The sequence below is a fragment of the Schistocerca gregaria genome, chromosome 1 (genome assembly GCF_023897955.1).
Source record: "Schistocerca gregaria isolate iqSchGreg1 chromosome 1, iqSchGreg1.2, whole genome shotgun sequence".
Lineage (NCBI taxonomy): Eukaryota > Metazoa > Arthropoda > Insecta > Orthoptera > Acrididae > Schistocerca > Schistocerca gregaria.
In genome coordinates this window covers 256,250,357-256,276,587 of record NC_064920.1, presented here as the reverse complement: position 1 = coordinate 256,276,587, position 26,231 = coordinate 256,250,357, and positions in this window count along the sequence as shown.

Genomic DNA, 26,231 nt, shown 5'->3' with positions numbered 1-26,231 from the left:
TACGCTTTGCAACACCAACATCCCCATGACCGAGTCGGAGGAGGATAAGAAGTTGTACAGTGATGCGGTTAACTGTCATATTGGTGAGCTGCAGTTAGAAAAGCTGAAACTCCACATAGAGATCATTGTCATCTTGCGGGGAAGTTCAGCGGTGCAACTAACAACGATTGCAATTTGAAGTATCAGTTACCACGACACACACACATTTTATTCTATAACTTAAGTGGGTATGACGATCATTTTCTAGCTGAGCAATTGGTTAGTTTCGGTTGGAAGAAAAATCAGGTGAGTGTCCTGCCTGAGACTGTTGAGAAGTACATTTCATTCTCCAAACGAATGACGCAAAAAATTACGCTCCGCTTCCTTGACACGCTACGTTTTATGCAGGCGCCACTCCAGAAACTCGTTGAAACTCTACCTCAGGAGGATATGCATATCACCTGATCTGCTTACCCCGACGAGCTTGTGGCTAGGAAAGGTTTTCCCTTATGAGAAGCTGGATAGTAAGGCGAAACTCAACGAAACCAGGATACTCCACATTTCTCCATTTACCGGTACTCTTACAGGCGATGCTCTGACTAGTGCAGATTATGAGCATGCCGTCAATGTCTGGCGGGAATTCAACATTCCAAATTTGGATGAACACGAAAAACTATATGGATACCGACGTTCTCTTGCTTGCAGATGTTTTTGAAAAGTTCTGTAGTGTATGTATGGCCATGCACTCTCTGCCTTTTATTACACTGGACCTGGGTTGACTGGGGTCAATATGCTTCTCTTCCTTGAGCGCCTGATCTGTGGACTTTGCCAGTGCGTCCATAGACACACCGAGGTAAATAATCCACGTATGAGTGCGAGGTTTAAGGCATCTCTCGATTCATATTCTACACTCCTGGAAATGGAAAAAAGAACACATTGACACCGGTGTGTCACACCCACCATACTTGCTCCGGACACTGCGAGAGGGCTGTACAAGCAATGATCAAACGCACGGCACAGCGGACACACCAGAAACCGCGGTGTTGGCCGTCGAATGGCGCTAGCTGCGCAGCATTTGTGCACCGCCGCCGTCAGTGTCAGCCAGTTTGCCGTGGCATACGGAGCTCCATCGCAGTCTTTAACACTGGTAGCATGCCGCGACAGCGTGGACGTGAACCGTATGTGCAGTTGACGTCTTTGAGCGAGGGCGTATAGTGGGCATGCGGGACGCCGGGTGGACGTACCGCCGAATTGCTCAACACGTGGGGCGTGAGGTATCCACAGTACATCGATGTTGTCGCCAGTGATCGGCGGAAGGTGCACGTGTCCGTCGACCTGGGACCGGACCGCACGGATGCACGCCAAGACCGTAGGATCCTACGCAGTGCCGTAGGGGACCGCACCGCCACTTCCAAGCAAATTAGGGACCCTGTTGCTCCTGGGGTATCGGCGAGGACAATTCGCAACCGTCTCCATGAAGCTGGGATACGGTCCCGCACACTGTTAGGCCGTCTTCCGCTCACGCCCCAACATCGAGGAGCCCGCCTCCAGTGGTGTCGCGACAGGCGTGAATGGAGAGACGAATGGAGACGTGTCGTCTTCAGCGATGAGAGTCGCTTCTGCCTTGGTGCCAATGATGGTCGTATGCGTGTTTGGCGCCGTGCAGGTGAGCGCCACAATCAGGACTGCATACGACCGAGGCACACAGGGCCAACACCCGGCATCATGGTGTGGGGAGCGATCTCCTACACTGGCCGTACACCTCTGGTGATCGTCGAGTGGACACTGAATAGTGCACGGTACATCCAAACCGTCATCGAACCCATCGTTCTACCATTCCTAGACCGGCAAGGGAACTTGCTGTTCCAACAGGACAATGCACGTCCGCATGTATCCCGTGCCACCCAACGTGCTCTAGAAGGTGTAAGTCAACTACCCTGGCCAGCAAGATCTCCGGATCTGTCCCCCATTGAGCATGTTTGGGACTGGATGAAGCGTCGTCTCACGCGGTCTGCACGTCCAGCACGAACGCTGGTCCAACTGAGGCGCCAGGTGGAAGTGGCATGGCAAGCCGTTCCACAGGACTACATCCAGCATCTCTACGATCGTCTCCATGGGAGAATAGCAGCCTGCATAGCTGCGAAAGGTGGATATACACAGTACTAGTGCCGACATTGTGCATGCTCTGTTGCCTGTGTCTATGTGCCTGTGGTTCTGTCAGTGTGATCATGTGATGTATCTGACCCCAGGAATGTGTCAATAAAGTTTCCCCTTCCTGGGACAATGAATTCACGGTGTTCTTATTTCAATTTCCAGGAGTGTATATGTAGATGTGAGTAACTTATAAGGGCACACAATGATGCAGACACTGCCGGTTTGTTGTTTCCACTGGGTGCCCGAAAACGAATTAGAGGGATTAGGTGAAAACATATTGGGTCTGGCGGCTGATTTTGATGTAGGGTATGTGTTGGAGGTAGACCTCTTATACCCAATTAGTTTCCATGAAGTGACAAGTGACTTGCAGTTATGTCCAGAGCAAAAAGCTCCGCGAGGAAGCACTAACCCGTGTCCTTAAACTGATGCCCACAGTTGGACACAAGCAGAGGCACATAATTCATTAGCGTAATCTACAGCTGTGTCTCAGCTTAGGGATGGAGCTAGGTAGAATGACCCTCTGGTTGAAGGAGTGTATTGAATTAAATACCGAGAAGACGGCGGTCGTGACTAGTGATTTCGAAAAAGACGTTTACAAATTAAGGAATAGTTCCATTTTCGGTAAAACCATGCAAAATGTAAGCCTTGATCCTACTGTTTACTACCATCCTTTCTCTTAAATAAAATATATGAAACTCTTGCATGGAAGAGCTAAAGTGTCTTGATGATGGATGAGAATCCTAATTTCATCGTTTTTGGTAAATGTCATTGAAGTATAAGATTTATGCGAGAAGTATTACTGGTGCATGATTCGCTCATCATATTCCACTGAGTGAGATATATTGAGCAACAACGTCATTGCGAGGTTTCAAGTCTACTGATTTAAGAAACTTGTATTTCGCACGTGTTACCACCTTGAAGTTCTGCTGCGAAGCTCCATGCTGTGCGCGGTTTTATACCTTACGTTCATCTTGTCACAGTCGTAGTTGTACAATGATTTCATCACGACAAAAGTCAACAAATCGATTATTCTCATCCACAATACACAGCTCAAGGTAGTTCAATGTCTGAACTGTAGAGGAAGGTATATGGCGGTGGTAAGAGTCTCAACAATCTTATACCCTGCTCCAACTGATGGGAAGAATCCATAAATCAAATGAACCAATCTATCGTTGACATATGAGTTCGTCGCAATGTTACACTCAACACGGATTGTACTGAAAAGGAGAATATCTACCGTCTGATCAGATTTGTAAAATTTATTGGGATCCGTCTTCTAAGCCTGTCCCTTTGTGAAACACACTAGTGGACCTATTGAACCCTTCTACTTAAAGTCAGTCGAAGCATTCACCGTCCATATTTCAGATTTAAGTGTACTGATGTTTGTGCTGAGCTCAATCCCTTTTCCAGACTGTTTTAAAACCTCGTTTAAATCGTCAATATCGTATGCACCAGGTTCAGTTACCAGGATTTCTTCTTTACCATTAATTTCCAGATACAGTTTATTGTTAGCTCTGTGATATTTGGGATGAAGTTGTATGTCTGGAGTCCAATCAGCGCGATTTTCCAATCTTCATATGGTATGATTATGTGATAGCGGAACAAACACTGGTAGCAGTTACTTCTGTAAAATATCTGGGAGTATGCGCGCGGAACGATTTGACGTGGAATGATCATATAAAATTAATTGTTGGTAAGGCGGGTACCAGGTTGAGATTCATTGGGAGAGTCCTTAGAAAATGTAGTCCATCAACAAAGGAGGTGGCTTACAAAACACTCGTTCGACCTATACTTGAGTATTTATCATCAGTGTGGGATCCGTACCAGATCGGGTTGACGGAGAAGATAGAGAAGATCCAAAGAAGAGCCGGGCGTTTCGTCACAAGGTTATTTGGTGACCGTGATAGCGTTACGGAGATATTTAGCAAACTCAAGTGGCAGACTCTGCAAGAGAGGCGCTCTGCATCACGGTGTAGCTTGCTCGCCAGGATTCGAGAGGGTGCGTTTCTGGATGAGGTATCGAATATATTGCTTCCTCCTACTTATACCTCCCGAGGAGATCACGATTGTAAAATTAGAGAGATTAGAGCGCGCACGGAGGCTTTCAGACAGTCGTTCTTCCCGCGAACCATACGCGACTGGAACAGGAAAGGGAGGTAATGACAGTGGCACGTAAAGTGTTCTCCGAGACACACAGTTGCGTGGCTTGCGGAGTATAAATGTAGATGTAGATGTAAATCAACTGTCGGGAAGTAATTCGCACCTGGTATAGATGATCGTTGCTTTAATGTCAGAGTGTACGTTGCATCTAAACGTCAACGGTGAATGGATGCTTAATACCCGGCCTTATATATCATTCGTAAAAGTGAGAAGGAACAGCATGCATAGATGACCACATAGGCATATATCAAAGTCGAAAATTTGAGAACACATGTCTCCTGCCTGTGAAGTATCGTTGTAATTCTTCTGGGGGTTGCAGGTCGCCGAATGAGTCGATATAGTAGACGTTATTTATGTTTTTTAACACATGCTACCCAGTGAGTTCCAGGTCCTCCTGCTACATCCATATTCACAATTTCGCATTCTTCCGATTTCCACATAGACTTCGGTAATGTATTCCGCATAAACACACCTCGGATTGTTGAATTTCTTCGTAACAAACTTAAGAAGATCTTTATTTGTAAGAGCCCTGTCTGGTAGGGCTACTACGGGGCGTTTTTTTTAATGAAGATACCTAGTCCTTTCTTGTATGGTAGCCCTTTCCCTATGGCTGCTGCCTCCATCATGCTGTTATGTCTTCGTGCCTCCTGCAGTTGCTCCTGAGAGTTTTGTGCATTCTTGACTGCCCTGGCAGCTGCTGCAGCATCGCCAGCCAGTGAACCCACCGCTGAGAGATCGTCTAAGTCAGGAATAAGGAGCAGAATAATTCCACCCAACGTCTTGCGTATTGGTAGAACCCTGGGTGGTTTAATCGATCTTTTTTCTCATTCCTTTCTGTTTCAGGGCGGTTTTAGCTGCATACAACGCTGTCAGGATACCCTTTGGTTTTCATCTTCTTCTTTAGTTCCCTGCGTGCTGCGCTCATAACTTGGTTGAACTTCTTCACACCCAAACCCAACTTAACTTTGCCTCACATACTTTTTTCAACTGTAAATGCCGCAATGCGTTGACCTATATAATATCCTTTCTCGCACATATTGCCTTAGCTTTATCAGCTTAAATTCAATCGGCGGTGTGACGACCTTTAATTACTGCGTAAGTAATGTCGTGTTACATACACGCTTCATCGACTAGATTTATTCCCTTATCACCGCGTGCTACTCGTTATTGATGATTTGTTCCAAGTGCACAGTAGTTACGTCCAGGAATGTGTAATTCGACTGGTAGTTTGTCGAGAATACCGCCTCCTCCTCTAGTGCGTGTCCTATCACGCATATTCTGCTACTGAGATGCTTGTGGTCTGCGCTCCCTGTTATAGAACAAATCGTCAGTGTCGATACAGTTGTTTTGTGATGCAGGAAAACCAAGCGATTTAAGCAACACATCTGGTTCCGAGCTCTTTGGTAACTCTTGTGTGTAAAATCATCCTGCAGTTGCAGTATCACTGCTGTCCTTTAAGAGGTAAGTTCCAGGATTCGTTCTCTGCACTTTGGGAATTGTGAATATCTCGGTTGACCAATTTGGCATCTATCATTTCTCAAACGTTGTTTTGTGTTTTGAAGTACGTACTAAATCACCTACATTAAATTGCTGTTTGCTCGGAGCTACCACTTTAATACGATTGTATACTGTTTCAAGAGGTTTATTATCCCGAACACACATTGGTCTCATTTTTATTGTGTGATGTTTGGTTAGATTATACTGTGCAATTATTTGCGGGAAGATATCGATCCATCTGTGTGAGCCACCAAGATTGAATTGAATCCACATCTGGCTTTTCACTGTTCTGTTCAGAGGTTCCACGACACTCGGCTTCAGATAGATGAACGTCGAGTAATGATGTATTCCATACCGCTTCATCACAGCCTTGAAATATTTATTGTAAAACTCACCGCCCTGATCTGTCTGAAGGTTCGTCCCCGTCTTCAGCCATCCCTCGAACATACGCGTGACTTTCTTCCCTCTTTTCGATTTCACAGGTAATAAGTATCAATGATCATTAAAATATATTTATTCACAAGTGAGTATTCTCTCAAATCGACAAGATCCGCCTACCACAGGTCGTCCAAACCTTTAATTATACATGAATATGTGCTTGGTTTATGTGTCCATTAAACTGTAGTCTTCCTGTCCTCATTACAGGAGTTAGATTTTCCTTTTTCATATAGATCTTAATTTGTGTTCATCATTGCTGTTCCTTTGACGTCCTATTAATTACCTTAAATTCTTCTTTCAACTTTTGCTAGTTCTTTAAGATCCCTAAATTTGGATAATTTAAGTATTTATGCTCAGTACAGTGTTTCAGGCCTTAACACTGAACGATAGTGTCTTAGTTTTGTTTTCCAGGACAAGGAAATGTTACGCATGTTTCTTTGTCATATAAAATTCAATTTCCTTTTTACGTTCCAAATGGCTCTGAGCACTATGGGACTTAACATCTTAGGTCATCAGTCCCCTAGAACTTACAACTACTTAAACCTAACTAACCTAAGGACATCACACACATCCATGCTCGAGGCAGAATTCGAACCTGCGACCGTAGCAGTCCCTCGGTTCCGGACTGAAGCGCCTAGAACCGCGCGGCCACCGTGGCCGGCCTCCTTTTTACGTACTCTAGCTTATATTGCTATCTGTTCATTTGTACTTCTCGTTATCCCAGGCACTCAAAACAGTTTGTTTTACGTAATGTGTTGGTAGGAAATTTAAGATTTTCGGGGAATCATTGATATTTGTTATTTACTTCATTTTTCAAATAATATTTTAGTCCCATTTTGTCTTCTTGTTTCTGTAGTTACGTGATTTTTTTTGTTTTTGTTTTTTTGTTTTGCATATCCATCGAATCAGTTATTAAAGTCATGTCGCCTGCAAAAGCTAGAAATTCTTAAGTGAATTTATTTGCGCTTCTTCCTAGTTGAAGAGTCTCTTGCTGCTTTCTCTAATGTGTAGTGAAAGAACACCTTCTTCTTATCTTACTCCTGATTTTGTTTCAAAAGATTCTGACACTTCTCCTCTCCCATAAGTTTTATTTTAGATGTTTTGTTTGGTAACGTTTCCTTAATTATTGTTTCGATATCTAATCAGTTCTTTTATAATGTTTTATTATTGCACTTCTATATGTTGAGTCATGATCCTGTTTAAGACCTACACATATTTCAAGTTTTCGATTTTACTCATTGTTAGTACATTCTGTAGATTTCGTTTTTACTCTGCAGAAAACCTTCCCTTCAAAATCTTTTGTGGCATGATTGTAGCTGTGCGTCGAGTATTCCTTCAGCTCTGTTCAAAGGTGGCTTGCACAACGTCTTATAAGTCACTGGCAAGAGAGAGTTATCAAAACCGTATTCCTCTTTTGTTGGATCACAGTTGCGTAATTCTTGAAGTACTCCGCAAATATTCTGCAGTTCCCCGTATTATGATAGCGCTCTTCCGTGTTTTGAATCTGTGAAGTATGAACTTAGTGGTGTGTACATGTTTAAAAAAATTTAAATGTTTAACAAAGTTCCTTGTGTTGTTTTGCTTAAAATATGAAACAATTGATTTTAATGGATCTTTTATATTTTGTACTCTGATCGTTTTGAGCCCTTTGATGCTAGTTTGCTGGCTTCTTTAAGATTTCTCTGTTCTGATCATTTTTATTTGTGTTCCAGTTGTTGCAAGTTTTCAGCTAGTAGTGAAATTGCGTCTTAGTTTTGTGCCTGGATTCATGATTTCGTATCATATGCAGCACATTTCGTAGTGATTGACGGAAAGTAATCAAGTAAAACAGAAGTTATTTCTGGCGTTGTCCAAGATAGTGTTCAGATAAACTATCCAAACTGTGATAAAATAGGCAATTGGCCCTAAATAATGAAAAAGTCATCCACAAACTTCGATTGCACGATAAATTAGCATAATCTAAACGTCTTAGACAACTAGATAGCTGAGCATTACAATTAAAAACAGTTTAAATTGGAAAGCACATACAGAAAATTTTGTGGGAAAGGCAAACAAAAGATTGCGTTTTCTTTTTCTTTTTTTTTTCAGAACATTTAGAAATTGTAACAGATCTACTAAATAGACTGCCTACACTACGCTTGTCCGTCGTCTTTTGGAGTATTGCTGCGCAGTCTGGGTTTCTTACCAGATGAGATTAACGGAGTACATCGAAAAAGTTGAAAGAAGAGCAGCACGTTTTGTATTATCGCGAAATAGGGGACATTATACAAGATTTGGGATTGTACACCATTAATCCAAAGGCGTCTTTCGTTGTGGCGGAATCTTCTCACGAAATTTGAGTAACCAACTTGCTCCATCATATGCGAACATAGGGAGAAACTATAAAATAAGGAAAATCAGAGCTCGCATAAAATTATATGGGTATTCACTTTTTCCGTGGAAAGTGGAATAATAGAGAATAATTTTGAAGGTGGTTCGATAAACCCTCTTCCAGGCACTTAAGCGTGACTTGCAGAGTATTCTTGTAGATGTAAATGTAGATGTAGATATCTCTTTATAATTAATTCATCAGAATCATCATTCCACCAGACATGTTTCCATTTCCTTTTAAGAGACATAGTTTATTCTTCAGTCTGAAAAATATTTTTTGCAGTTGTTGCCGACATTTAGATTTTCTTTTTCCCAAAAGCATTTTGGAATGATTTTTTCAAGATAACTTGTTGTCATCTTTTTGGGTTGTTTTCCCTAAATAGTCTTCTAACTTTGAATTTAATGATCTGAATCGAAACCGCCAGTCTTGGAAAATTTTAGAGTGTGTCCTTTCATTGCAGTGTGTCTGCTTATAGCAATGAGACAGAGTTGCTTTTCACTACATGTTGAATTTGATGAGACCCATGTAGAGGGTTTTCTGGGAAGTTTTTTTGAGGATCAGTGTATTATCTAACAAATAATAATTAACGAAATTAGAAGTTTTTGGCATGTTTGCAGCATCCCTGCAATCAGTGCGCATGTTCACTGTCCGGGTGCCATGATAGCTAAATGAAATCTCCCAGCAAATTATGGTGTCACGTGTAAACGACACATGCTGCTTTTTATGCTCGCATGACAAAATCAATACATTTTAAAGGCGTTTTGGTTTTCGTTGTAGACAGATTTGTCACGATTAACGGTGGAGCTCGGAATTCAGATGCAGACACGATTTCTGCGACGCACTTGGTCAAAAGGCTGATGTGAGTTGATCAATACTTCGTGCTAAAATCCGTGTGAGCGTGTGTAGTGCGACGGGAAAAAAACTAGTGCATTAAGGAGCCTTAGCGCTGTGTGAGTGGCACTAGAAGTGCTTACAAAATGGCAAACATGTGAAGTGCATTAAAAATGTTTATCTCTTGTCCAAAAAATTGATTATAGACTTTTAATTAATGTGCCGTTTCGTTCATAATTTGTGTTAGTTTAAGTTTATTTCGAAATTAATGCTGCTCCCATACCACTACAAAAATTTGGTAAACACTATTGGCCTGGCGCTCTAATCACTTAATTCTGTTCTTTGAAATTTGTTATATATGTACTTGTATTAACTGAAGGGTGCTGCTTCTGAACATTCTGGCAAGCCAGAATGTTAATAAGTGGAGGTGTGTCAGGTAACGGGCGAGTTGCGGTGCCCTCGAAATATCCTAAGTTCAGATTTGGCGGCCACCGTTGGGGCCACTGGGCAAACCGCGGCTCATTAGCAACCCCGTGATGCCGCACAACGGCCAGACCACGTGATCCATCGACCGCGTGGCTGGGAATTCCTTGGTGATGCTCTGCGCTGGGATGGCCAAAGATGGCGGACTTTGTGAAACCTTAATGGCAGACATTTCACAGCTCGTATAGAAATTAATAGCAGCCAGATGAATCATGATGCCTCAAAATTACACACAAACACAGTCAAAGGAAAGCGAAGGGTTGTTTGAGGGAGGAGACCAGATAGCGAAGTCATCAGTCTCATCGGATTAGGGAAGGATGGGGAAGGAAGTCGGCCATGCCCTTTCAAAGGAGCTGTCCCGGCATTTGCCTGGAGCGATTTAGGGAAATCACGGAAAACCTAAATCAGGATGGCCAGATGCGGGATTGAACCGTCGTCCTCCCGAATGCAAGTCCAGTGTGCTAGCAACTGCGCCACCTCTCTCCATCCTTCAAAAATAAACATGTACATTACTATTACTTGCACGACGATTCTGATGGTGTAATCAGATTTTCAATATCTTTTTTAGTTTAACGTTCAGTATCTGACGGTAAATTATGCAAGTAATACCCAACAACGAATTTCGAAAATCTAAACGCGTCTTCCGATTTCGTCGATCGCTGTGGCTTTAGAAAGCGATTAGTGTAAACCTAAACTGGTGTGAATTACAGGTATGTAACTTGAATAGTACATGAGTTATTGGAGGTCAAAGTGACCAGTTACTATCGATTGTGTCAGGCGATAAGTACCCCACAGTTACAAGAACAAAGCATGGTAGCAGCATGCTTATAAATATATTTATTTATCTATGTCTTTGTTTATATCCGATATATACTATTCGTGAAGAAATTGGTTAAATATTTACTGTGTTCTAGAAAGCACAGAGACATTAGGCTACTGGCCCAGATTTTGTTGCTATTCCTTTGATATGTGTTTATTTAATTTGTTTATGTATTTAATAATGTCTGTTAGACTGTGGAAAGAAATTGCAAGCATGTGGCTTTGCTCTCAGAGCGTCAGCCTTCCGCAAAGAGCTTTCAGTTTAGCTGATCTGGTCGAATTGAAAAATAAATTCAGTCAAGAAAACAAACATGCAAGGACCAACCATAGGAATATTTATTTAATTTCAAGTTATTTAAATTTAACTCCAGTATTTTGTATTGTTTCATTAAGTATGTTTCACAGTTGTTTCCGTATGTTGTAACACGATGTTCTGCCTGGATTAAACTGTCGCAGCCACGAACTCACTTTCGACATATCCATAACTCCATCACCACATGTCTCCTTCAACTGTCGATGAATTTCAATTGGTGTCACACCACGCAAATTCAGAAAACGAATGATTGCACGCTCTTCAAGTAAGGAAAACGTCGCCATTGTAAGTATTTAAAACAGTTCTCATTCTCGCCCCTGGCGGTAAAAATCCATCTGCCGTACGCTGCTGCCATCTCTGGGACGTATTGACAATACACGCGGCCTCATTTTAAAACAAGGCGAATGTTTCTATCTCTTTCCAGTCCGGAGAAAAAAAATCGGAGGCCTTAGAACTTGAATGCACCTCGTACTTTGGAGTGCCAGCTTGGGCACTTGTGAGATTTCCTGGCTTCCACAGTGAAGACGTAGTGTCTGTTTAGAAGTGAATATCTCGCGAGCTGTGTTGTTGTTCATAACTAATAACGTGCAGTAGAAATGTACTGTTTTCCCGTTAATCAACATATATTTTATTTAATTGCTGGACCATTGACACCAATAAGTGTTTAGCATAAATATACCGCATTCTCAAAAGTGCTTCTATTATCATACTCATCATTTAAAGTCGTTAAGATAGTACCTGCAGATTTTGTTTAATTGCAATCTTTCATTTATAAATTTATATGTTACTTTCATAACTCGCAATTTTCGAGTGATAGAAACCTTCGAACATTTGGTTCATGTGTGTATTCTTATCGTGTATTGTAGACTCGGCAGTATTTGGTCTGTAATACGGAAACTACGTATCTCAGCCCCAGGACAACGAAACCAGACAAAAGTTTTAATATTACAACTCTGAGTCGGTGGGTACGTAGTTGAGGGCCACCATCAGCATTTATTTATTCGAAAGCCCGCACCATCTCGCAACAATCTCATATGCAAGAGGTCGTAATTCAAATGTCGGCATGTCTGCTCACCAAATATCAGTGGCAAATGCAGTATTCCACCAAACTTACTTACAAACTTTATTCTTAGACTGATAGCAGGAACAAGGCTATGAGAGCTGAAAATCTTACAGCATACTGTGAAGTAAACTATCCTTGTTGGCAAAAATGATATCACACCCTTTTTCTTGTCTCTGAGGGCTATTTGCAAATAATAATGCATGTCACTGCAAAAATAAAATTTAACCACTTAAAAGCCTTTGTAAACAACGCTGGAGGGAAGAAAGGTTAGGGTTTAACATCGAGGTCATTACAGACAGTGTAGACGCTCAGATTGTTTCAAAGATGAGGAAGGAAATCGGCTATGCCCTTTCAGAGGAACCGATCCGAATTTGCCTCGAACGATTTAGAGAAATCACTTAGAAGCGGAATCTGGATGGTGGAGGCGGATTTGACCACTCGTTCTCCCAAATGCAAATCCAGTCTGCTGGTGACTGCACCACCTCGCTCGCTTGATAAACAAAGAGCTGATGGGAAACAATTATGCACATATATGGTTCCCCACATGTTGCTGATCTTTCCGCTCACTTTGAGATTCTGGGGCTTCAGTCGCTGATTCCCCTCGCAACTGCTATTTAAATTACATTGCAGTAGTTACTGTTTGAATTACGAATAATGCGTATTAGATCGCCTAACATACTTCCCTATTTAATGGGACGTTTCGAGGACTGCCTTCATCAGATAAACACTTAGAACTTCTGAAACATGGCCCAGTTTCAGCTGCAACAAGTCCCGCTCCTAAACGAGGCGCCACTCTCCACTCAAGAATGGATTTTGCTACAGCTATGACTCGACCTTGTTTTACAACTTATGAGGTTTGATTTGATGATGGCACTAGGTGACTCACAGACGTCTATTTGCACTAGCATTGAGGAACATGTACTGTGTTCGAACATTGTGAAATATGTCGAAACGATCTGTTGATACATAGCGCGAACTCAAAAAATATCGTTGTTGTTGTGAATCACAGAAATTGTACTTTATTCACGTGAACTAATGAGTGCTATTGGCAGAGGATCTGAAATTGATGACTATTTTTAAGTTTTCAGAAGGTGTTTTGTTGCCGTTCCTAACAAGCAGCTTCTAATCAAATTGCGTGCTTGTCTCGGTTGTGTGACTGGCTTCGAGATTTCCTGTCAGAAAGCGTTCCACAAGGAAGTTTTATATGTCCTCTGCTGTTCCCAATCTATATAAAATATTTATAAATAGGGATGTATGGTGGGTTTTACTCATAAAAATCCACATTGACAGAGACTAATGTAGGACAGTTATTTCCTTTATCATGAAGTATTTTTAGTGTGTTTCTGTCTGCTGCGAGAGAAAATTAGGAATGATTGCCATAATCAGTATTTTCGTTCCTAGTGAGGAGACCCACGAGTACGTCACATACCCCACACCGTGAACCGTCGCTATGCAAGCCTTTCCCTAATAGGAGCCAATACAAGCGCTCATTATGGATCCGGAACTCGCGAGCGGCTGTCACTGGCGTCAGACGATAATCCCCTGTCATCACAAAACACAACTTGGTGGCACTGATCCGCGCAGGAAGCGAGCGCAGTGATGACGTGTTATAGGCAGCTTTGCCTGAAGCAAGCTTCCACGAAACAGTAATTTCACGACACTAGGTTCTATCCATTCCGTAACATTTTGGCGGGTGTTTTATTTTGATTTAATTAAAATGAGCTGTCACTTAATTTGAAACTTCCGAGATGATAGGCCGTGTCGATGTATAAACTTTCTCCTAACGCCTCATCTTCAACTGCTGCAAACATGTTCAGAGGTAAAGCGGTGACCAGCAACGAGAACTCGAGGGAGCGCCGAATATACCGGCAGTGTAGAGGAGACCACAGTCCATCACATGACGTCGGCTACGGCTTTATCTATGGTAATGCCAACGTTCTCGACACAGTGCAATTAATTCCTACGGTGCAACGTCGTCAACCAAATTTTATCTAATTTAACACCTTCCTTTTTCCTGTTAAAATTATGTTTTAGATGTTTATAAATCTCAACAGCATGTCTGTAGAAGGGAACATGAAAATGCGATATTTCTATATGACACTCGTCTCTCTCTGTGTGTGTATTGAACCGCGGACCTACAAACGACGGAGAGACTTGGTCCAGCCGTAGCCCTCAGTGGTTCACAACCCCACAACAGGCCACAGCAGTCCACACACCCCACCGCTGCCCTACACGCAACCCAGGGTTATTGTGAGGTTCGGCGAGAGTAACCCAGAATATTTGCGTGGTAGTGTAATTATGGTGTACGAGTACATGGAGAAATGGATTTCAGATGATCTAATAAGAGCCGTGAGAGTAGGTGAAGAGTAACATAATGCTTAAAAGACATCATCTCGAATGAAAAATGTACCAGAACGAACATCAAGGAAAAGACTTGCTACGCGCAATTTTAAGAAAACACGTTCAAAATGTTGCATGTGGCTCTGAGCACTATGGGACTTAACTTCTAAGGTCATCAGTCCCCTAGAACTTAGAACTACTTAAACCTAACTAACCTAAGGACATCACACACATCCATGCCCGAGGCAGGATTCAAAGCTGCGACCGTAGCGGTCGCTCGGTTCCACACTGTAGCGCCTAGAACCGATCGGAAAAAAACAGGATATAGATCATTATCATACTTGGGTGATGATTGCCCGTGTAAAGAAATTGCAAGCATGTGGCTTTTCTCTCAGAGCGTCAGCCTCCCGCAAATAGCTGATCTGGTCGAATTGAAAAATAAATTCAATCAAGAAAAGAAACGTGCAAGGAAAAGAGATTGCCTTCCCTCATTTCTAGAACACAATGCAGATAAGCAGTAGAAAAGATCAAAGGTGATTTTAATGAACAGAGAGGAGGTCAATTCTTCCTCCGATCTGTTGACCAACACTTTGACGGAAAACGGTCTTTCTCGGATATACCAGGTAGAATCTACAACGTAAACAAAATTGGTCTGTAGTTAAACAATGAGCATGGGAAGGTTTGTGGCGGCTAAAGGAAGCAGAGATGTCCATGTTAATACTTCTCCTGAAAAAAGAGAGACAATAACAGCTATTGCCTGCTCTAATGATGAGGGAGATTTCGTACCACCGTCCTGCATTTACAAATGGATAAATAAGAAATAAGACGCTGAAGACAACATTCCTAGTGGATCATCTGTTGTAATGAGAAGAGAATCAGATTGTTTCAACACTGATATTTTACTGGATTGGTTCAGAAACCATTTCGTTCCTATAAAGACACCTGCTCTGCTTTGCTTCTCCTAGATGGTCATGTCTCTCATATGATTTGTCACCCTTTTTGTATATAGTTGTCGAAAACAATGTTTCCATAGTTTGTTTGCCTAGTCATACGACACACTTTTTACAGCCACTAGCCCGATCATTTTTCAAACCGCTAAAATATTTCTATAGTGATTGTCCTTCATCGTAACTAATGCAAGCAAACACAGAAAAATTAGAAAGCAGCAGTTTGGAGAGTTGCTCTTCAAAGCAAACACTCGTACTGGAACTGCCCAGATTGGTATATCCGGATTTAGAGCTACTGGAATTGTCCCGCTTGATGGAGCAGTAATTTCTAACCATGTCTTTGTTTCAGACATTAATAATTCTGAGGCTAAACTCCCAACTATTGAAGATGTCTCCAATGTTTTGACTCCAGATCAGCGATCAACATCAACGTCTGAAACAAATTTGTTAACAGGATACACTTCTACGTGCAAATACGGCACGAATTTGGCTGCTGTTCGACCAGCCGCACACGGTAAATGCACTGTAAATGACAGCTCAGTCATTCCTCGCTAAGAAAATCCATCAAAATTGCTGGAATAGATTTCACCTGTTTCTGCACTACTTCATAAGAGTAACTCCAAAAGAATAACAGCCAGTAAAGTATCTAAAATGCACGAGTGTATTTCAACTAAAAGAAAATCACTGAAGGAAGAAAGAAAGGAAAAGCCTGTGCAGAAAAAATGTAGTTCCCGAAAGAAATCAAATCCCTAAAAAGCAGAGGAAAAAACCGCCTTGAAGCATGAGGCATCTGTGTGAAGAAAATTTCAGAAGAACATGATTACGATATTTCAATAAGCAATAGTTCGTCCAATGAACCAAATTTTGAAGAAACCGAATGTTTAGACATCCTTGTACTTTGTCAAGATATTTCGTCTATCTCTGATTAGATTCAATGTGTAGGATGTTCTAGATGGCTTCATGAATTCTCTATGACAGAGGTCTCAAAACATTTTCGTCCGAGGGCCACATTGACTCCACTACAAAGGCCAAGATCTACCTAGTGGGATTAAAGCACCCTAGCACTCCATGATCACCGTAAAGTAAGGCTAAAGGGAAGATGAAATCGCAAAAATCGAAGGTTTTGGGAATAACTAGCACTGAAACGAACTACGATTTTTATTTAATTTCATAATTTTGATTGGTGAACGTACCTGACCGAAATTCTGACGTATTTTATTCTGGCGAATTTCACCGACAAAAAAGTATGTCACTGCACATTCTTCACCAAAGCGTCCTGCAAAGTTAACGAAATCTCAAAATCATTGTTAACAACACTATTACTGCAAGACGTAACAGAGGTAGAGTATGTAAACGCATTGTTCTTTCAAGCGGTGCAACAATAAGTTTAGTTATGTAGTCTTGTAGAGAGTAGCAGAACCAGAGCATATTTCAAAGTTCCGTTGCGTGATTGTGTCTATGTTGCTAGTGTCTCACGAGTTTTTTAGTGTTTTATGAGCTGTACTAGTAGGTGAGACGATGAAGTGTGGGACAATTCAAAGTTTGAATTCGAAGAGAGAAGAAAAATTTGAAAATCGAAACACGTATAGCACGACTTGAGTACTTTTTCACTGTATTTTTAGTGGAACTACAGTTTAATTGTGAGTATTTCATTTAGTAATTGAAGTACCTTAAAAATAAGTTCATTGCATTTTGCTTAGGCAGACTACTCCCTAGTTTTATTGGTATTGTATAGCACAATTTTATTTTCAGTTTACAATCTTTTGTGAAGTTCTGTACAAATATGGAAAAGAAACGAAAGGTTGACAGTGAATGTAGAACTTTTAAAGAGCAGTGGGGATGTCAATATTTAGTGGTGGAGTCAAGCAACAAACCAATGTGTATTATTTACAATGAAACAATATCAGTGTTCAAAGAATACAATATAAAAAGTCAGTGTGATACTAAGCACTCTCAGAATTACTCCAAATTTACAAGATGCGAACGATTAGAAATGTATGAGTCTCTGAAACGCCAGCTAAAAACCCAGCAGTCCCTGCTGAAAAACATGCAGCAACTCTTGCTAGTTTTCATGAGGCTTATTTACCGACGGTGAATTAATTAAGAACTGCATTATTGCAATAGCAGAAGAAATTTTTTCATGAGGCTCATTTACCGACGGTGAATTAATTAAGAACTGCATTATTGCAATAGCAGAAGAAATTATTTAAAAACATAAGTTTGTCGGCAAACACTGTGGTTCGAGGAATAGATGACAGTGCACAAAATATATCAGCACAACTGCGTGACAAAAATCAAGACTTTGACTGGTTCTCTTTGGCTGTGGATGTGTCAGCAGATGTATCAGAAACTACTCAAGCACTACTTTTTATTCCAGGGATTGACAAAAATTATGAAATGTATAAGAGCTCCTTGTTCACGGGACGACACTGGCGGAGATATTTTTAAAGGAGTTGAAAGGGCAGTTCAAGAAAACAATCTTGAGTGGAAGAAGTTAAAACGTATTACAACTAATAGTGGCAAAAACAAGTGTGGGAAAAATAAAGGTGTTGTTGCTCTCGTTTCTAACGCCGTAGAAAATGACGGTGGCTCAAAACCGTTAGTAGTGCATTGTATTATTCACCAACAGTCTTTGTGTGGAAAACATTTAGATATGTCAGAAGTTTTAAAGCCAGTTATTTCAGTTGTTAATTATATTAGATCCCATGCACTCAGTCATTGCCAGTTCCGCGAGTTTCTTGAAGTTATTGAGGAAAGCAACTTGCCATATTATACTGCAGTGCGCTGGCTTAGCTGCGGTAAAGTTCTGACCCGTTGTTTTGAACCCCGAACGGTAACTGAAATTTTTTTGAACGAAAGGAATCGCTCCGTGGCTGAGTTACGGAACGGTGAGTGGTTACGGAAGCTAGCATTTTATACAGACTTAACTAAACATGTGAATGACCTTAATATAAAATTTCCAGGTGAAAACCAGCTTCTGCCTGATTTATGAATGCATGTTATGTCCTTTCGACTAAAGACTGCTTTGTTTCGATCTCAGTTGAACAAAGTATGCTTCACGCATTTTAATACATGCCAAACATTCAGTCAGCACACTGAGATTCCGTTTCTAGTAAATTTCGCAATTGAAGCTTTGGGCGCTTTAAAAATTAATTTTGAATCACGTTTTTCAGATATCGATGCAAATTCAAACGATATCAAGATATTTCAAAATCACTTTGACGTCGATATAGAAACGTTACCCATGAACTTTAGTTTGGAATTATTGATTTGTAATGTAGCGACTTTTTATAAAGAAGAACATTCAAAGTCAACATTACTGGAATTTATAGTGTCTTCCTTCCACACAGGTCCGCAGCTCGTGGTTGTGCGGTGGCGTTCTCGCTTCCGGCGGGGTCAGGGATTTTCTCTGCCTCGTGATGACTGGGTGTTGTGTGATGTCGTTAGGTTAGTTAGGTTTAAGTAGCTCTAAGTTCTAGGGGACTTATGACCACAGATGTTAATTCCCATAGAGCTCAGAGCCATTTGAACCATTTGAGCCATCCACACAGTTTTAAAATTTACATAAATTTGCCCGTGGCTTTTTTTCCGCTTTTGGCACTACTTATTTGTGTGAAAAAGCTTTCTCCAAAAGGAAACATGCAAAAAGTATTTACAGATCAAAATTAAATGATGAGCATTTGGAGTCGCTGATGATTATCTCTACCAGTAAACTTGATCCACAACTGTTGGTAATTATGAAATAATAGTTACAGCTAGATAAAAGTCATTAATTATCACTAAGATGTTAAAGTTCTTTACGTGAATACTCTAACACTGTGAGTTTTCAAGATATAAATTATTTACAGTTATTTTTATACATCAGTTACAACTGAAATATCGAATATCATTATGTACACCAGGTATTGTAATTTCTTTAAATTGATTTTAAAGAAAAATATTTTAAAAGGTTTAGTTGCTATGTGTATTTTACGACGTAATCAAAAGAAAGTGAAACCTCGCTTAAGAAGCATCTTCCATAATGATTGATTACTAAGGCTAGTGGCCGAAGTGGCGTCCATTTGAAAGACTTGCACCAGTGAGTAGAATTAAATTCAAAGAATTTTTTTACTTAAAATGTTTTCGCCAAACTAGTCTGTTAACCGTTTTTTTTCACTGTCGCACGGAGAGTGCTCTGTCTGTTTATTGTGGGTAGCCACAAGTTTAACCATGACCTTTCGCTTTGTAAAGCCGTAGTTTGGAGACCCCTGTTCTATGAGAACGAATGTTGTTGGTGTGGAATAATAACATGGAAGAACAAAATTCAAAGTGAAATTTATTTTCAGCGTATTTCCCAACTGGCCATCTGTCCCACCTTTCTGCCGCATCTTGCCCGCCATTTATTATTTTCTTCAAATTTACAGACTGTTGCACATCACAAGAATGTTGATGTGCATGGCTTTTCTATAAACCCTATAACCCAACATCCTGTCCCCGCGCTTGATAAGACACATCCAGAAAATTTAGTTGACCATCATTCTCAGTCTCCATACGACATCGGATTTTCGGATTGATACTGTAGGGATGTATCAGTAAAGCATCCAACTCCTCTGCACCGTGTGTCCGTATTGCGAAAGTATCATCGAAGTAGCGGTACCCCCTGGCTGGTCTTTCAATGGCAATCTGCAGCGCCTGTTGTTCAAAGGTCTCAAAAAATAACAAATCAGATATATGTGTTGCACCGTAAGGATGACGATCGAATAGTTTCTATCGAGAATATTGGCATTACCAGATATACCCTCGCAGCCGACGCCATGTGATGGGCTGCGGTGCGCTCTACACTGCCTATACATGGTGACTTACGAAGATATGTAAATGTTTTAATATGTTATTCTACAACTAAAACTAAAGAAAAAATATCATATAAACATATGTCTGCAAATTTTTAGTCGCGGAGTTGTAAGGTGTCAGGCAAATCCAACACCTTCCATGAAAACCCTGACATAATAAGTAAATCTAGTAGTATGTCACATAGCTCCTAATAAATGGTGACATTAAATTAACCAAAGTAATACGAGTAACAAGTGAGCAAATGGAATACCACAGACTAACACAATAATGCCTAAATGCATGTCGTACCTTTCCACCATGAGACCGACGCAGTTCCGAGGGGAGAAACGAGAACAGAAGCCGAGAGCAGAACCGTGTTAAGCTAGAAGGCCCTACGATAAGGGACGGACTGGACACCCACGTCGCCAGCCTACCTCTAAGGCTACCACCCGCACGTTTTAGCGTGAGACTTTTTCGCGTCTCTGTTGTCAAGGACCACCCCCCAGCCCATGTTAAAAGCTAGAGCCTTCCAGAAAAACAGTATAGATCTTACGATAACACAAAAAGGGCCACTACCACCCGCAAGTTTTAGCGTGAGCCTTTTCGCGTGTCTGTTACATTAGGACCACTCCCCAGCCCATGTTAAAAGATAGAGCCCTCCAGAAGAACAGTATAGATCTTACGATAACGCTATAAGGACCACACCACCTGTAGGTTTTAGTGTGAGAGTTTTTCGTGTCTCTGTTACGTTGCAAACTTTAAATACATTGCCCCACCACGAAAAGTATAACGTTTCTCATTGGATAGACAGAATTTTTGTAGGCGGAGCTTACGGTTAACATTGAGTCCCATTCAGGGAATATTCGTTCACATTTTTTGTTGAACGCAGTTGGTTTTTACCATCCTGTATTAAAACATTTCCTTTTATCAATAGTGCAATTTATAAACGATGTTTCGTGAGTAGAATAAAATTTCCAGTGGTAAACTTAACTGCTTTTTCGACCTTATTTTACCAGCTAACTAAAAATAGGAAAGCCTTGAACCCCTTCCACTAAATTTAGTTAGTATTAAGATTTTTTTTACAGGGAATGCAGAGGAGCTGACGCTGAGATCATTTAGTATTTTGTTATATCATCGCTAGTCTCACTGAACTCTTCTGAATTCTACATGTCATGTGTGGTCTTGGGTCTCCTTACCAGCAACAGGTCTCAGGTTCAAACTAGTCAATTCCCTAAAAAACACGCTCAGAGCGTCGTTGCTCGAAAGTGGTAGGGAGACACGATACAGAACAAACAGACACCACCATGAATGTTTAGAAACTGGCGACCCTGACAGGATGGGAAAATACCATGATTGAAGGTCGACCACATGCCTAACTAGGTCAGAAAAATATCCTGCTGAAAAAAGTTTTGTAATAAAATTTTTTTCTAATGTTGTAAATAGTCGAAAACAGTAGCTGCAGCGATAGATAGGAATAAAGTATTCAATAGATAGATAGTCTAGCAGAAACAATAGCATAATTAAGTTATGAATTTAAAAAAAAAATTAGAATTAAGTTTCCTCTCCAATGCAAGCGCACAGGTGGCGGATACATCGTTGACGAGTTGGTTCTGACCCAACAAGTAAGTGAATGGTTTGTCAAGTCATGTGAACAAAAATTTATGAAACGCGTGAGATCGTATGAGCCCATGTTGACTAGAAGTAGGGCGCGTGAATTGCTTTTAAAACAGAAAATAAGGGATTCGGAAAGATTAGCAATGGCAGATCGAGACCTTGACCGAATTGAGGTAGAGACCCAGCATGAAAATGGACAGAGAATAGAGGACAGTACAACAGACGATGCAGTATCGCGAGAAATAGAACAGATAACGCACCATAACGAGGATAATGTACACCAAGGCACAGAGAACCTAGGTCAGCATACGACAGAGGAGCAGGAAAGTAGAGAGGCAGTCGATGAGGATTCTAACTTGCGTCTTGAATACGTAGAACCCATAGTACAAGTAATCAGAGCTCCCTCATAGTACAAGGAATGCGAGCAGAAACGTGTCACAGCATAGTTCAATGCAATCGGTTGCGAACCAACACTTGGGCGAAAACACAGAGCGTAGGACGTCGGAAGAAAACGCAATAGGATCCACCAATCTGGCAGAATTATTACAATTAATGACGGAAACCATGACAAGGCAAAGTAAAGAAATTGCGAATCAAATTAAAATTCAGAATGCAGAAATGATGAAACAAAACGCAGAAACCACGAGACAAATGCGTGCGATTAAAGAACAAAACCAAAAAAAAAAAAAAAAATTCAGTTACACCTAAGTCATATTGAAGAAGAGGCAAAAGAATCTCGAGAAGTGATGGGAAACTTAATAACAGGTCACAATCAATTGAGAACAGACATTGACAAGGTACAAGTGGACGTTCAAACATTGCGTAATGACATTCAGGACGAGATCAAAACATTACGTAACAACACCCACGGAGAAGTCAAGAAAGTAGAGAAACAAATAAACGAAATTAGTAGACAAGCAGCAGGTACAGCGCGTGAGATTGTTGAAAACAGTGTGTTACACAAACGTATCACAAAAGCAGCGCTGAAAAGATATGATAAGCGCATAGCCAAAATAGAAGCGCAAACGAAGCGACAATATCAGAAATTGCGAACAGAGTTGTTGCAAACCATTGAAGAGCGTAGTGAACAGGATCGAACAAGCACAGAGTCTGCAACCACATCCGTATCTGTAACAGCACCGGAAAAACAAGTAATTAACGAAGACATTACGCATTTGCGATTCCAATAACAGGCGGAAAGTAACATACATGAAATCAGACAGCCTGCACAGCAACAAACACGTTTCGAAATTCTTGATGAACAAACGTCATCATAAACACATGAGGAATCACAAATGTATGTTTCAAGACAGTCTGGATCGTGCAATGAAGCAGCAAGGTTAGCCAGACAAGATACCCAACCAATAGTTGACAATGGAAAGCCAGGTCGCGAAGAGTACAGTGCAATGCATTCAGCTACACGTTCACAACTGATGGAGGAAAATATTTGCGCACCACTCCAACCATACTACGCAAGTGTAGGCGAATGTTACAGTGGACAATATCCAATGGATCTACCACAACAGGGAAGAACGAGGGGAGAAATTATCAGAAACAAAAGTGGCGAAGAATCGCGAATTTCATATGAAACTATGACGAAGTACAACAACGATCATTTCCTCACAGTCAGAAAATTTCACCACTTTCGAGAAGAAAACTCACTACATCCACGAACTTTTATTGATCAATTCCGAGTAGGATTACCAGAACACTGGACGCTAGCATACAAATTAGACTTTATATGTGCACACATGTCAGGAACAGTCGCAGAAACCATGCAGAATGTTGAAGCGACATGCCGATCGTACGAAGATTTCAGAGATAAGTTTCTCTCACGATATTGGTCCAGCGAAGCACAGAACAGAGTGAAGTACTAATTATTACAGAACCCATATTTTGAAAATTCAGGAGAAAAGAGTCCCGTGAAATTTTTAGAAGTAATGGCAAAGAAAAATCAATGCTTAGATGTACCATTAAATTATGCGTGATGGAGCTACCATTGAAATACCAGCAATCAATAGTAGGTCGCGGAGGCAATGACGTCGAAGCATTTAAAGGTATTCTAAGGGAACTGGAGTTTATATTTTCGGAAGATGACGCAAGAAAAAGACGAAGCGCACGTGAAAACGAAAGCAAAAAGCAGTGGAATCCACAAGACAGAACGAAGAAACAATAATTACGAACCAGGTGATAACTTCGCACCAAGAAACGACAATCGATTTCAACAGAGAACCGGTTATGGATTTAGAAGAGAATATGGCAATAACTATAATTCACCCAGGAACGGCAACAACTATTACAGAGGGAATAACGATAACCGGAACAGGCACTGGAGAACAAATAGACCGACAAATTATCAACCAAGAAACCACTATCAACAAGCTGAACAAGAAAAGCGAATACAGATAGAAGACGAGGAGGTAAGACCACCAAACCCCAATAAAAGTTCGATTTGACAGCTAAGCGCCCATGCCAAAGAGAATGACGCACCGACCCAGGACAATTGCAGCACCTTGAACAGAGAAGTAAAAATCTTATCACGAGAAGAGAAGAAGGAAGAAACAAATCCGCAGGGACCAGATGAAAACGAAGACAAGAAAATAACAATATTGTGTTGGGACGAAATTAATTGGGAGAATACTGACAAGGAAGATGAATTACCGGAGGCATGCACAACGAATGTAGGAGGAAAGGACGAAGTAATGAGAATTGCAGAGCTATTTGAGATGGATACCAGGGAAAGCGAATACAATGAGGATAATGCGCAGTCGACAGAAGCTGAAAATAAGTTACGAGTGGGCACACAACCCAACGTATATAATGAAGGAAGTTACGAAGCGATAATTAGTGCATTTAGATGCGATTATGTGGAAGTAGCGACGGCGAAGGAGAAGATAGACGAGGATGAGGAAAAAGTAGAGGATGTAGAAGAAAGCGTAAATGAAGGAAGAAATAGAGAAGAGGAAATAAAAGAGAGAGAAGTAACAGTCGAAGCTTATCCTACAGAAAGTTCGAATTCGCAAGGGAAATTCCTAAAAAGACTTATGTACGATTCAGTGCAGGATTCGTTGATGCAAGAAGACCAAGAACAGAACCAACCCTTTCAAATTCAACCAATTGTGAAGGCCATCGTAAAGCATATCCCAGTCAATATTGTAATTGATAGCGGAAGTGAACTGACTGCGATCTCAGAAAATTTATTCATGCAGTTGAATGCCAATGAGGAATTGCCAGTTCTGAAAACACGTAAGATTAGAGTATGACGTCCTATTAGAAACAATGCTGCGGAAGTTACGAGACAAACAAGGTTAACTCTTTCGTACCAAGGTCAAAAGATCGAAGCCAACTTCGTGATTATACCTAAACTAAATGTAGATTTGATTATAGGTGCAGATTTTTTAAATGAGAGACGAGCGATATTAGATATGGGGAAAGGTAGAGTAACATTCGGGAATGTCACACTTCTCTTTGAGCAAAAGCTAAAATTAGAAAAGATACCAGTTATAAACAAACAATTAAGAATGACGCGAGATAAAGAGGATGAAGAATTAGAATGGTATGCACAAAAGAAGGAATCGCCTCAACACATGTTAGAAGTCCATTAAGAAATCGACGAAAAACTGCAAGAAGTTCAAGGTACTTCGGAATACAGTAAAAGAGAATTAGAGGGTATTTTACGAGATAAAGCAGAGGTATTTTTACCTAAGACTGGCAGTATTAAACACTTTCAGTACAAGTTTGAAGTAAAACAGCACAAACCATTTAGAGTGCCACCCTATACAATCCCATTAAGCTACAGGAATAAAGTATTCCAGGAGATATCTAAAATGTTAGATGACGATATTATTCAACCAGCTACCTCCACATATAACAGCCCGCTCCATATTGTAAAAAACGAGATGGGAGCATCAGGTTAGTGCTTGATTCCAGACAGATCAACACAATCATAATCACTGAGACAGATAGCCCAGAAAATTAGAGGAATTGTTACAAAACTTCCACGGTGCTAAGATATTTTCATCAATCGATTTATGGAGTAGTTTCTGGCAAATAGAATTGGCCCCTGAATGTAGAAAATTTACAGTATTTATCGTATTCGGTAGATGTTACCAGTTTAAACGATTGCCATTTGGTTTAAACATCAGAAGCGTTTATTAGGGGATTTAATACTATACTCATTCCTGAAATTTTACAAAAAATTACTTGTTATGTTGATGATGTGATTATAGCAGAACCCTCTTGGGAACATCACATCGACACATTAAATCAGTTTTTACAGATCATGAAAGAGCATGGGGTCAAAGTAAATATAACAAAATCCAAATTTGGAAGGCGAGAGGTCAAATTTCTAGGACACATAATTTCCGAAAAGGGGTAATGCCTGACCCAGAAAAACTAACGGCAATCAAAGAA